The sequence below is a fragment of the Neofelis nebulosa genome, chromosome 7 (assembly GCF_028018385.1).
Source record: "Neofelis nebulosa isolate mNeoNeb1 chromosome 7, mNeoNeb1.pri, whole genome shotgun sequence".
NCBI lineage: Eukaryota > Metazoa > Chordata > Mammalia > Carnivora > Felidae > Neofelis > Neofelis nebulosa.
Window position 1 is genome coordinate 131,749,593 of NC_080788.1, and position 14,773 is coordinate 131,764,365.

The 14,773-nt window shown below is 38.6% G+C and overlaps 1 long non-coding RNA gene across 1 annotated transcript in view; it reads left to right on the forward strand.

The window, feature by feature from the left end:
- Positions 1–14,773, forward strand: part of LOC131518265 (uncharacterized) — a 43,193-nt gene that overhangs the window by 150 nt on the left and 28,270 nt on the right. Inside the window, exon 1 of the long non-coding RNA XR_009264979.1 lies at positions 1–82. This exon is cut by the window's left edge and continues 150 nt beyond it. This is a non-coding gene — a long non-coding RNA (uncharacterized LOC131518265). The remainder of the gene's footprint in view (positions 83–14,773) is intronic.

A 14,773-nucleotide genomic window follows, 5' to 3' on the forward strand; every position in this document is an offset into this window, starting at 1 on the left:
GAACTATTAATGACCTGCGGTTGGCAACAGGGGAAGTATCCAAACATCAAAGTAACAGCAACTCCCTGCTTGAGTCTTACAAGTGAGTAACATAAGACAAAAAGAAGAAGAGCTTTATCTGGCATGTGACAATCTGTGTAAACTATTGGCAGTGGCTCATTAGAATTTAGATCAAAATATTCATGATTTAATGGTTCTGATTCACAAAGCATCGTCCACAGGCGTTGCATTCCACATTGACCCGCAGGCAATAGTGTTCACCCACGTAAGATCAACCAGCCTCCCAAATTCACTGAAAGCCACACAGCCATACCACGAAACAAATAAGCTTTATCTTTCACCATAGAATTGGGACATTCGATCTTATGTATATGGAACCTGGTTTCGGTGTTCTGCCACAGCACTTTCGTAAGCACAGCTGTATTGCAGCTTTTTATGCTCTGGGCTGTTTACCTCATCTTGGAGCATAAGGACCTTGTTTGAAGACCCTGTAAGGAAGTAAATATGTACGTACGTGTGTGTGTGCACACTCATATATAATTAATATTAAAGAAAGAAACACTTTACCTCTAACTGATGCATAAGCAGCCTGCGCATTAGCATACAAAACTCGTAGAAGTTCTACCAAAAAAAGACCAGTCAAACCTGACTCAGCTCATCATTTTACCATGTTTGACCATGAGTAACTTTATTCAAGCAGCACATATTAATTCCTGTGCTTCACCAATAACAATTTGAGAAACATGAATGTGGAGCCATAGGAAAAGTTAAAGAGGCAGGATATGTGACTTTCTATATAGTATTAAAACATTTCCCATAATGGGGCCCCTGGGTGGCTGAATAGGTTGAGCGTTCGACTCCAGCTCAGGTCATGATCTCACGGTTCGTGGGTTCAAGCCCCACATCAGTCTCTCTGCTGTCAGTACAGAGCCCACTTTGGATCCTCTGTCCCCCTCTCTTCCTGATCTCTACCACTTGTGCTCTCTCTCAAAAGTAAATAAAAAAATTAAAAAAATTCCTCTAAGAAGAAAACTATCATTATACAGATAGTTGCCTTTAGATAGTGTTACTTTCTTATTATTGCTATTTAATATTCATGTATGTCTTTTTTTAAATGAACATGCTATAGGGAAAAAAGAGGCAAATTATGATGAAGAAGGCAAGAGCCAGAATATGCACACAGTGGTCCTCCCTTATCCACAGTTTCACTTTCCAGAGTTTCAGTTACCTGAAGTCAACCGTGGTTGGGATGCAAAGGATGTCCCTTCAGACATATCTTCAGAAGGTCACTAGCAGCCTAATCTTATGTCACAGTGCCCACGTCATTCCCCTCACTTCATCTCATCACGTGGGCATTTGATTACCACCAATCATGTCACAAGAAAAGCAAGTAGAGTACAAGAAAATATTTCTTGTATTTAAAAAAAAATTCTTTAATGTTTATTTATTTTTGAGAGAGAGAGAGAAAGAGAGAGAGAGAGTGAGCAGGGGAGTGGCAGAGAGAGAGGGAGACACAGAATCCGAAGCAGGCTCCAGGCTCTGAGCCGTCAGCCCAGAGCCCGACGCGGGGCTCGAACTCACAGACGGCGAGATCATGACCTGAGCTGAAGTCGGACGCTTAACTGACTGAGCCACCCAGGCGCCCCAAGAAAATATTTTTTAAGCCTTCATTGACATAACTTGTATAACAATATATTGTTATAATTGTTCTATTTCATTACTGTTGTTAGTCCCTTACTATGGCTGATTTATAAATTATACTTTACCTTAGATATGTATGTATAGGAAAAAACATAACATTTATAGGATTTAGTACTATCTATAGGTTCAGATACCACTGGGAAGTGTTGGAATATATCCCCTGCAGATGAAGGAGTACTATTACATACCATATATGTATATATTATATATTATTATATATATTATATATTATTATTACATATTATATATATTATAATTATATACATTATATAATTTCCTTTATAATTTATCAAGAATCACAGCGTGCCTGGATGGCTCAGTCAGTTAAGCAGCCAACTCTTGATTTCAGCTCAGGTCTTGACCTCACGGTCATGAGATTGAGCCCCACATCAGACTATGCCCTGACAGCACGGAGTCTGCTTGGGATTCTCTCTCTCCCTCTCTCTCTCTGCCCTGCCACCTCCCCTCCTCAATAATCAATAAATAAACTTAAAAATAAAAGAATACCAAGAATCATAAGGACAGGAATTATAAATTCCATGACAAATTTTTCATATGTTGCCTTATTCCAAAAAACGAGATTTATTTTAGTCCAGTATCCATCACTGCAATTTTGTGATATAAAAACAAATACATATTTTGGTCTTCATCTCCAGTTTGTGTCACATCGCTCCTGAAACCCTTGTAATTTTCCATATGAGAGCTGTAGGGGCATCTTTTCTTATAATATTTAGTTTTGCTCTGAGTTGCCGAAAGCTCCTGAGTGATCAAGGTGAAGCCGGTGTATTTTGTTATCATAACAAGTCCCTTTCAACCACACTTCAGCTTCTGTTAACGAGGTAAGTTTTGGAAAGCCCTTCAAAATAGGGATAGGTTGCCAGAAGAATCAACCTTATTGTCAGACTGTTGAAATGTTCCACCCACTCTCTGTCTCACAGGAAGGGGAAAGGGATGGAAACTGACTCAATCACCAATGGTCAATGATTTGATGAGCCATGCCTACGTAATGAGCCTTCCATAAAAACCAAGAAAGGATGGAGTTTGGAGAGCTTCTGGGGTTGGTAAACAAGAATGCATCCATGGGATATAAGGACGGTGTGTCCCAAACCCAAGGGGGAACCATCTCCTGTGCTCAGCACTCTTCCAGACCCTGCCCAATGCATCTTTTCATCTGGCTTTTTACTTGTATATTTTAATGTCCTTGGTAATAAACTGGTAATCTAGTAAATAAGTTGTTTTCCTGAGTTCTGTGAGCCATTCTAGCAAAGTAGTCGAGTCTAAGCAGGGGTTATGGGAGCCGCCAATCTATAGCCAGTCGATCAGAGACAGGTACAACCTGGATTTGCAATTAGGGACTGAAGGTCAAGGCTTTCTCATGGGACTGAGCCCTTAGCCTGTGGAATCTTTTACTACCCCCAAGTAGATCATGTCAGAATTAACTTGAATTGTAAAACACCCAGCCGGTGTCACAGAATTGCCTGGTGTGTGGAAAAACCCACACACCTAGGGTCAGAAATTGAAATGTAGTATTAAGAGGAAACAAGCCGGAGTGGTTTTTCTCTTAAACAATAATTGGTGAAAATGATTATAAAACTTTTTTTCAAATGTCTAACTAAGTACCTGCTTAGGCTTATCTGCCAGGTTTCTTTTAAAGATTATTTTTAACATTTATTTATTTTTGAGAGAGAGAGAAAGACGGAACGCAAGTGGGGGAAGGGTAGAGAGAGAGGGAGACACAGAATCCGCAGCAGGCTCCAGGCTCCGAGCTGTCAGCACAGAGCCCGATGCGGGGCTCGAACCCACGAGCCCCGAGATCATGACCTGAGCCGAAGTTGGCCGCTCAACTGACTGAGCCACCTAGGTGTCCCGCTGCTGGTTTTAGCTTAGCATGTTGTCATAACATAGCATGAGGAAAACTCCCATTGTTTGTATTGACCCTGTTTGTGTATCCACAATCTGAAGAATTCCACCAGTCCTATAGCTGTTGACTTCCATACTTCTGCTCCCCACAGTGTGGTGCTATGTCACAGGTGCTGGCTTTCATGAACACTTCATGAGATGAGTGTGGAGAAGTCAATGGCTTTAGAGTAGATGATATGAGTGCTGGTCCTAGGTCTGAAACTCATGAGCAATGTGGTCTAGGCAGATCATTCAATCTCCAGGTGCAACAATATGGCCGTTTAAATGACAAAAGCGATGTGGCTGCAGAGAACATTCTGTGGGTTGGTCACATTCTTAGTGATGCATACTGAAGCCGGAAGACAGAGGCTTCAATAACACAGGATCTGGACACAAGGTATTTTATCAGTGAAAGAATGAGTTATAGATGTGTTATGAAATAAATTTCCATCCCTGATCTGTTCAGTTGAGTATTCAAATATATACCTGACTGGAGTATTTTCTCAATGTTGAAATAACATGTAAAGAAATGGACTTCTATTTCCAGGAGTGTTTAGAGTATCCTACTAAGGATTACTCAAGACCTGGTTTGCCCCAGGGAGAGACCACGTGCCTAAAATTTCTTGCAATTGTTTTTATTTCATTCCTTGAGCTAAAACAGGTAACTCAATTTGTGTTACCTGACTTATTACGACTTTGGAACAAATGAATCACTTTAGTCAAGCACACAGAGGGGCTTCAGCAAAGGGAGGCTGGCTACCACAAAGGGCAACCCGGGTGAGAAACGACCAAATCGGCAAGGTCATGTCATGGCAGAAAGACCATCAAATTATGAAACCATCACCCACAAGTGAGGGAGACTGAACTCAGGTGAATAAAAGGCTAACACAGTTATTTTTAAGATCCAAGTATTCTTTTCTTTATTTGTGAGATGAGGGGATAGACTCCTTATAGATTTTAAAATACCACCATTATTTGAATTCTAAAGGAAAGGTATACTGCACACTAGTAGTGAGAAACTGACCATAATATTAGCTTTAAAGAGAACCAAAGTGGGAAATATGAAAAGATTCGAACTGGATTTAGGTAAGTATGGGGATCTCAGAGTCATGATTGACTGAGATGGCCCGGGCAAGGCAAACATCTGAAGGTGAAGAGGGTGTTATGTAATGTGGCATTCCATCGTTTAAGGGTAGGAGAAAGCAGAGGTGAGTAGGTGGTGGGGATAGGTCTGCCCACAGTAGACAGGGTCCCCAACCTGGTGGTGCTATGCACCTTGTATTTTGTCCGGTGGTAACCCCAGAACTTGCACAATACTTTTCACTAGAATATATTACACTCAAACAGTATGTATTTGTAGTACGGGTATGACTTGATCTATTGCACTTTGCTTTATTGAACTTGCAAGGACTTAGTTCTTTATAAACTGAAGCAAACTTGCATTGAGCAAGCCTTCTGGCACCATTTTCCGAGCAGCGTTTGCTCACTTCTTGCCTCAGCGTCACATTTTGACATTTTTTTGCGTTATTTCAAGCTTCCCCATTATTATTATTGTATTTGTTATGGTGATCTGTGATTGCTGACCATGACTCACTGAAAGCTCAGATGATGGTTGGCACTTTGTAGTAATAAAGCATTTTTAATTAAGGTAGATACATTGTTATTTTAGACATAATGCTATTGCACACTTCATAGGCTATGGTATAGTGTAAACATAACTTTTATGTGCACTGGAGACTAAAGGAATATCATTTGACTTGCTTTGTTACAATGTTTGCTTTATTGCGGTGGTCTGGAACCAAACTCTCAGCATCTGTGAGATATGCCTGCATTGATATTTCAATAAAGAGAAAAGTCACAACTATCACAATAAGATACCTAAAGAACTAACACGTCACACCCACAAACGCACACACACACACACACACACACACACACACACAATTGATGTGGGATAATTCCATCTGCTTAGAGAGAAACTCGTATAAGAACTAAGTCAAGTCACATTTACTTCCAAGAAGGGATTTCTTTCCCCCACAAGCCAGGCTGTGTTTAGTAAATTGAATACGCTGTATGATTTCCATTCAAATACTGGCACAATTGAGAAGCTGCACAAAATACAGTCAGATAAGTCACTGAGACATCTGCATCGAGATTTGAATACGTTTACTCTTAAGTTTACACAGCCAACTTGTTAGCTATTTTCTTAGGCATCGGGGATGATTTGAGAGGTGGAGCTCGTCAGTCTAGGTGACGCCACTGGATGGCATATCTGGGTGCTGTAGGAGAGTTTTACTTAACTTTATTTCAAATTTAAGAGAAGTACATCATCCAGCAGTCCATAGTCTCTTACATTTGTTCTATTTTTTTTTTTTTTTTTTTTTTTAGCTACGTGTGTCTTAATATGCTAGCCTTTGTATATCAAGTCTTTAAAAAAAATTCTCCTTTTGGCTCAAGGTGCTCATCAGCCATCTGGAACTGCTTCCCAAGCTTCATCCATTATGCAAATGAGATTTAGTATTCGTCATGTTTCATCTACTGATACTAATACATTAATGCTGGATGTTACAGCTTGAGCCCCTGAGAAGACATTGCCTTTTTATCAGTCATTGGCTTGAGCTCATACCTCATTACTTTTAATGGCTCTGTGGCACTTAAGGTCACTGGACTCCTAACGGCTGCTGCCTACGGTGTTACCAACATGAGCAATTTACTCGATTTAAGTGATGCAGCTTTCCATTTCATTCTTTTCTTCCTGTTCTTTTGTTTTATTTTAATTGTTTAGTTACTTGGACTTTTTATCACTTGGGAATAGATAGTACTGTTTGAGCAAATAGCAAGACGGCTATCTTTCAGAAATATAGGTAAACAACACTCTTTCTGAAAGGAAATTTCATATATGTATGAAAGCTTTTATAGTATTTTTCAATTATCCCTCTTACAAGCATTCTTCCTTTTAACTTATAGTGTAGTGGTTAAAACATAAAACACTCTAGAGACAAACAGCTTTGTTTCACTCCTGGCTCTTCTATATTCTAGCTGTGTGAGTTTAGGTAAATTACTTAATCTCTCTGTGCCTCATTTTTTTTTTTTTCATCTGGCAAACGGAAACAATAAGAGAATTATCTCAAAGGCTTGTAGAAAGAATTAAATAATTTAATATTAAGTGCTTCGATACTCTGGCACATGTATTAAACAAATGGTTATTAAATCAAACGGCATTGGTATTAATAATGTATAAATCTAGAAGTAATTTTAAAAACAACTATGAATAGGGGTGCCTGGGGCGGGCTCAAAGCATCATTCAACTCTTGATTTTGGCGCAGGTCATGATCTCATGTTTCGTGAGAGCGAGCCTCACGTTGTGCTCCCCACTGAAAGCACGGAGCCTGTTTGGGATTCTCTCTCTCTGCCTCTCTCCTGCTCGCACATACATGCACACTCTCTCTCGCTCTCAAAATAAATAAGTGAACTTAAGAAAATAACTGTGAATAAAATTTGAGCTATTATCTAAATTAAGTTGTTAAAAATTAAATGAGAAAGGTAGCTCTTCTTAATGTTAATCAGCATAAATATTAATAAAATGTTGAATTTTCAAAGAAAATCTTAAAATGCATAGAAAAATTCAGAGAGTCCTGTTTGACACATAATTATGAAATAATTATATATACATATATAAAGAGTGCCCTAAAATGGTGTCAGATCGAGACAACATTACAGACAATGTCCTGCAAAAAATTAAGGAATAGAAAATTCCAAGGCTCTGCAAACACTTCTGAACAAACTCTTAGTGTGTGTTTATGTGCACCTGTCTTATTTGAATCTAGATGTAAAATTCCTAAAACAAATTAGCAAATTGAATCCAGCATAATATTAAACTAATATCATGATGACTTTGAATATATTCCAGAAATGCAATAATGTTTCAGTAATGAGGGAACTGTAATATTTTTCACTATTTCATAAGTTAAAAGAGAAATAGTGTTGGGACTTGCCCTCTAAGAGGCCCAGTTAAGCACATGAATTAACCTTTTCTCTTTCTCCAAATCCCATTGATACAGCAGAAAATGCATAAGAAAATGTACATTAATAATAGCTCTAGAAAAAAAGCAATACGTATTAAAAACAGAGAAAATATTTGAAGGATGGTAAAATGCTTTCTCAACAAAGCCTCAAAGGTAGAAGTAAAGGTAAATATTGATGTATTTGATCGCATACATATTCAAAAATTATTTAATGCTAGGAAAATATAAACCTTGTTAGACGGCAAACAAGTAACTCAGAAAATTATTTACAACTTGTGTGACAAATAGTTTGCCGGGGTGCCTGGGTGGCTCAGTCGGTAAGCATTCCGCTTTGGCTCAGGTTCACGATCTTACAGTTTGTGAGTTCGAGCCCCACTTTGGGCTCCGTGCTGACAGCTCAGATCCTGGAGCTTGCCTCAGATTCTGTGTCTCCCTCTCTCTTTCTCTGTCACTTCCCTGCTTGCACTCTGTCTCTCTCTCTCTCCCTGTCTCAAAATAATTAAAAAAAATCATTTAAAATAAGAAAACAAAACAATTAGATTGCTTTATGTGTAAAATTGCTTACTAATCAATAAGCCTACATAAAGCTCTCTAACAGACACAACTGCGTCTCACTAAGCAGGAATTGTGCAAGAACAAGCCAACAAACATGTACTGGGCTCCTAATATTCACAATGACTCACAAGGAACATGGACACAAATACATGAGCATACATACAAGCACATACAACCACTCAGTCTTTTTATACAGTGTTAAGTAATACAGTATTGAGTATTACCTCTAAGTATTAATATTATAGTATTACATAAAATAAAAGATTTCAAAACAGAACGTTTAGTAGCTTATATATGCACTCAATTCTTATTATTCACAGAAACTATGTTCTATGTAAAGTCATTGCAAATGCGGAATTATCGAATACAGAACTTCTTCTCCTAGGAGAAATATGGAGGGTAGGTTCCTGCAAGCCCCTGGCCACAAGAATCTCATTAATCTCAATATATAACCTTCTTTTATGTGTGTTTCTATGTAAGGATCCCTTATTTAATAAGTATTGTTCATTCTTTAATCAACTTCAACAGCCACCCGTGCTATAATTTACGCCTGAACAAAGCTTATGTAACACACGTAGTTTTCTCTATAAGCCATGTCACAACCTTCTTGCACGTGGGAATGCTGGGCAGTACCTCAGCAAGATGCTTGGGGGTTATTTTAAATAAAGGAATCACCCACAAAAAGGGCGAAAAATGTGAAAAAAATGACAATAAATAAACAACGAAAAGGACACTCGTTGATGGCACAAGAGCTGAAACAGGAAGTCAGAACATCACCTTGTTTGACTTCAGCTGGGAACACCCACATGAGGTGAGAAAGTTTTATTAGTTCTGGGTGAGTCCACAAATGACCAGGAAAGCACCATGAGTATTGACTCCAGGGTCACAAATAAATTTCAGCAAGTAGACCAATTTGCAAATACAGAATCCATGAATAACGAAGACCAAGCATAAGTATGAGTAATGACCTTTTTGGATGGAAGTGAAGCAATTTGTCAAAATAGATTGCCTTAAAAGGAAATTTACAGGATCATAAGAAAAGGTGAAGTCATGGTATGAAACTAGCCTCAGGTACGGTGACCTCCAGGGTAACCACGTCCAGCTCTCCATTTTTCTGTCCCTCTTTTGCTCTGCTTTTCCTTCATTGAGGTTGCACGGTGCTGGGAGCTATTACGGTCTTCCATTCAGCTTGCTTAGCAACTCTACTTGAGACAGTGCGTCAATATCTTCAATAAACGTCATAGGCAGTAATCATGGAGAGCACTTCCTTCCATGCTTGTCTCTGAAACAAGCAAGTGGAATTAGGTCTACAATGAGGGAGTCTTCCTGGGATTCAAGCCAATGAAAAGCACCCCCTCTTCCAACAGAGGGTGGCAGAGAGAGCCAGATATGGATATCCTGGAAGACTTGAATGCACTGTTCTTGAAGCAAGTTTCATACCATAAATGTCCCTGTTTTGTGACACAGTGATTTTTCTTCAGCTTAAACCAGTTTAAATCACTCCCATCCAAACAATTCTTTGCTAAAACCACAGACCGATATTGCAAAAAAGGATATTCTCCATAGGGACAGGGATAATCTATTAACCTTTTTTTTCCCAGGTAATTTCAATGAACAGATGCACACCAGAAAACATATAAAAAAATATGAGTTGCTAACTTTGGATGGATGGCTTTTAAGTGACTTGTTGTTTTGTTTATTTATTTGAGTTTTCTCTCTTCTCTTTTTTTGGTCTGTGATGAGCATAAATTATTTGTGTATTGGAAACATATCAGAACTAATATATACAAAAATATAAATAAATATATACAAAAATATAAATATAATATATACAAAAATATACATGTACATTCAACTTAGCATGGGAAGAGTAGGGACTGACTCAAAATTGTCAGTATTCATAGCATATAAGACTCTTGTTTGTATTAGGTGGGATGTGGGTGAAGAATCAGCCTCCACTGAATTATTTAGCTCTCTTTTTGATAAGGCTTACTGTCCTTGGTGCCTGCTTTATTTATCTCTTTCCCTTTGTTGGAGGCCAGTTGTGCTGATTTTAAAAGGTGAGAAATTCAAATAATGTCACATATGCATTGTAAACATAGTTCAATGCAAATACATGATGTGTTTTGAGCAAAACCTTGGTTTTATTCCATGTGTCTCAAAGTGTGGCCATGGGCCACCTGCATCAGAGTTACTGTAGTACTTGTTAAAAATGAAAGACTCAACATTTCACATAATGATCAGAATATTTAGTGTTGGGGTACTGGAATCTGCATTTCTAAAAAGCGTATCAGGTGATGATCCTCATATCCTCCAAATTAAAAAAAATGTTCATTTATTTTTGAAAGAGAGAGAGAGAGAGAGGGCGGGGGAAGGACAGAGATAGAGGGAGAGAGAGAGAATTCCAAGCATACTACACACCTAGCATGGAGGCCAAATCCGGGCCCCATCTCATGACAGAGCCATCCAGGCACCCCATCTTCCAAATTTTATAAACCAATGGTCTAGTATGATAAAAACCTACATTGTGTTCATAACAATATGTCCTGAACTCAAATTTATTTAAATTAATGTTCACAAGTAGACGTTATTAGATAGTCATCAAAAGCAAATATCTTTATGTGATTTTCAGCTGAACGCAAATACCGTCTCATATCTAGATCAAGAGGAAAAATTAAAAAGTAAAATGTATGTTCTCAAAGGTAGAACAAAGTTTTTATTTCCAGAGACTCAGATCTTAGAGAAAAATGTACTGATAGGCTTTAGTATTCAAGGAAAATAATAGAGTAAAACAATGGCTTTCCTGCCTTCAAACAGAAGAATAAAAACATTATCTAAGAACAGCAGGAGATTGAATTAGTGGTAGAACTAAAAGAAAATGGACCTGAGATGAATTTCCAGCAAATAAGAGAATCTGATGCTACTGAATTGAAAACTAACTTTCATTACAATGTATTTTGATTATAATCCATGCCCCAAGTTCATGTGTTCTAAGAATTATGTATCAATTTTCTGAGTCATTTTTAATCACTCCACAGAGCTGGGTGTTGCATTTGAATGACTGCATAGGGTTGGCACCACGGAGCTGTTTCTAAGACTCAATTCAATAAGAAAATATATGGGAAGACACTTTATAAACTTTTAGGTATTTCTCAACTATTACACAATATTATTTGTTACTGCATTTGCTTAACTGCCATAGAGCAGATCTGCATCTTTATACGATAACGGTGTGTTTTCAAGACATTGAAACGAAGACACTTTTATAATAAATATGATTAAAATTTAGAACAGAGAAGGTTTAAGGATGGAAAGACAAATAACATCCATCCATTCATTTAGCAAACGATGCTGAGTTCTTGCCGTGAACTACACACAATTAGTGGTTTGAGAGGCAGTTTAACTGGGAGGCAAAAATCATAGGTAAATAGATTGCAGCCTATATGTGCTTTGATGGAGGCAAGTGCAGAAAGTTCTGGGTCTACGTATTAAGGGGTATATCCCTCGGACTTCCAGGGTCAAGGAAAATTGTCCACAAGAAAAAATATTGATATCAAGCTGTGTGAGATGACAGGTAGTTTGCCAAACTCATACTGGTGAGTGGAGGCTCTGAGTTAAGGACCGGTAGATGGGGTATGGCTGGGACATCAATTTAAATCAGGGAGTGTTGAGATATGAGCTTGAAGACTTCCATCCTGGGGACAATGGAAGACCATTGAGAGCATTGAAGCTGGGGAACCATTCGATATTGGACAGGCATTAGCGAAATTGCTCTGTAAAAAGTAGACAGTAAATACTTCAGGCTTCTTGGACCATTTGCTTAACTCTCTTTGGAGCATAAAGGCAGCATAAATAAGATATAAACAGACGAACATGCTGTGTCGCAATGAAATCTTATTTACCAAAACAAGTAACTGGCTGAATTTGGCTCCTGGCCACAGTTTGCCAGCTGCTGATTTTAAAGCTCACTATGGCTGAAGAATTAAAAATGGATGGAAGAGAGGCAAACATAGAAGAAATTAGCAGTGCTGTGATGGATGGAAGATGAATACAGGAAATATTAGGAAGCTAAAAGACAGGTTGTAGGAGCCGGTGATCGTGAAGGAGGTAAACGGATGTGAAAGGTGTAGGTTGAGAATGACTTGGGCCCTGGGATGGTGACGGTGCCATTTACTGAGACAGAAAACATGAGACCTGGAGCAGGGTTCGTGTTGAGTGGAAAAGAGATGGTTTCTGTTGTATGCAACATGGAATCTGAAAGCTACGACAATCCAAACAAAGGGTGATGTGTCTAACAGGCTGGAAACTCAGAGCAGATATCTGGGGTGTGGACGCGACTTGGATGTTGCAACTCTGAAGTTCACTTATCTGTAGGAATATGGAAGCGAAGAAATATTAAGCACAAATTAAAAAGAAAAAAGAAAGAGAAACCACAGCAGCATCAGATGACGAAGCCAATATTCTGTGGTACATTCATGTACCACATGAAGGCAGTGGTAAGGGAGGCTTCCACTGAGAAAATAATTGGACCATGGAAGGATGTAGAGGAAAAAAAGTCTTTTTGCATTATGTAGAAGAGGATACTTGAGGATAGCTTTTGTCCCCCCGTTTCTAAACCTTATAACGCTAAGACGATCTTGTAACGATTATAAACCTGACATAATAAATTGGGAATGCTAAAATGTAGTTATTTCCCAAGGATTCAACCTGAAAATGTCAACCTGGTGGTTCTGTACTTAATGAAAGCAGTTCAGCTATTTCACTGACAGGCAACTTTAGATGTTGAGGTAAAGGTTTTTAAGCCATTGAGGAGAATAAAAGGTGTTCTCCCCTCGGTAATGGCAATGTCTGTTAAAATGATCTCTATTGCGTATTAATATAATAAGACCAATATTGATTGATTTGTTGTGCATACTCTTCTTTACTTTTTAACTTGGCGAAAAAATTTTCCCTAAATATATTTTCTGTATGCTAGAATTTCATGATAATATGTTTTGTGACCGCAGAGATTTGAGAACAATCAGAACTCAAAAAGCCCATTGAAACATAATTACATTTAGCAATACCTAGAATATATGTGTTTCACCTAGAAAATGTTTCACCTGTTAAAAAGAAAACCAAAGGGGTGCCTGGGTGGCTCAGTTGGTTGAGCAACCGACTTCGGCTCAGGTCATGATCTCAAGGTTCCTGAGTTCCGGCCCCGCATCGGGCTCTGTGCTGACAGCTTGGAGCCTGGAGCCTGCTTCGGATTCTGTGTCTCCCTCTCTTTCTGCCCCTCTCCCACTCACACTCTGTCTCTGTCTCTCTCTCTCTCTCTCTCTCTCTCTCTCAAAAATAAACATTAAAAAAAAATCTAAGACTCCAGGTGTTCTCTGAGCCGGTGTTGAAAGCAGGAGTGTTTTGCACCAGAGCTGCACTCTGTCTCTCTCTCTCAAAAATAAGTAAAGATAAAAAAAAATTTAAAGAAAATAAAAAGAAAACCACAGGCCCCAAATGGCCTTGCTTAGGCTAAGTCATCTAACTGGGGCTTAATACTTGACTAATTGCAGTTTTGACCTCCCCTAGAAATGTCTTATCTGATCAGTTGGAAATTTTTTGATTAACATCACTGAGATAATCTGTCACATGGGCACTCTCTATTTCCCAAAGGAAGAAGAGGCAGTCTGCAAAATAAGACCCCCTCTGTTTCCCCCTAAGGGAAGGCGACCTTGTCTGAAACAATACTTATTTTGTTTATAAGTTTTTTGCCCCACCGTCCTTCCTACAAAAGCCTTCCATTTTGTACAGCTCCTAGGGGCTCCCCTCTACTGCTGGATGAGAAGCTACAGACTCGTGAATCACCTAGCAAAGCCAATTAGATCCTTAAATTTACTCAGTTGGATTTTTGTTCTTTAGCACACCATATAGGGTTAGATTTTATTTTAGATTAGTGAAATAAGAGCAATACCCAAAGTCATTTTCCCAGGTGCCTGCTGCTTAAATTATAATTGTATTACCATTTTATTAAAAGTGTGAATGTCATAATTCTAAACCTTTTATCTGTATGTCGTTATTCTTTTTTTTTTTTTTTTTTTAATTTTTTTTTTTCAACATTTTTTATTTATTTTTGGGACAGAGAGAGACAGAGCATGAGCGGGGGAGGGGCAGAGAGAGAGGGAGACACAGAATCGGAAACAGGCTCCAGGCTCCGAGCCATCAGCCCAGAGCCTGACGCGGGGCTCGAACTCACGGACCGCGAGATCGTGACCTGGCTGAAGTCGGACGCTTAACCGACTGCGCCACCCAGGCGCCCCTGTATGTCGTTATTCTTAACGTTATATGCTACTTGAAGACAACTCGCTCATAACCCAGGGTAAATAATTTATCACTTAGTGCAATTTCCATATGTTTATATTAAGTGTGTGTAAATATCTATGAACAGATGTGAAGGGTCAAGGGAAACATGTCAGGGTTGATTAGAGTAGAGAACAATAATTCTATATTTAGCCTCTATGATCATTATTTCTAGCCTCACGTATTCTGAGCTGAAAAGGTAGTATTTTCTTTTTTCACTTCACAGAAGAGAGTCAACTAGACATTATTTTGTGTAAAAA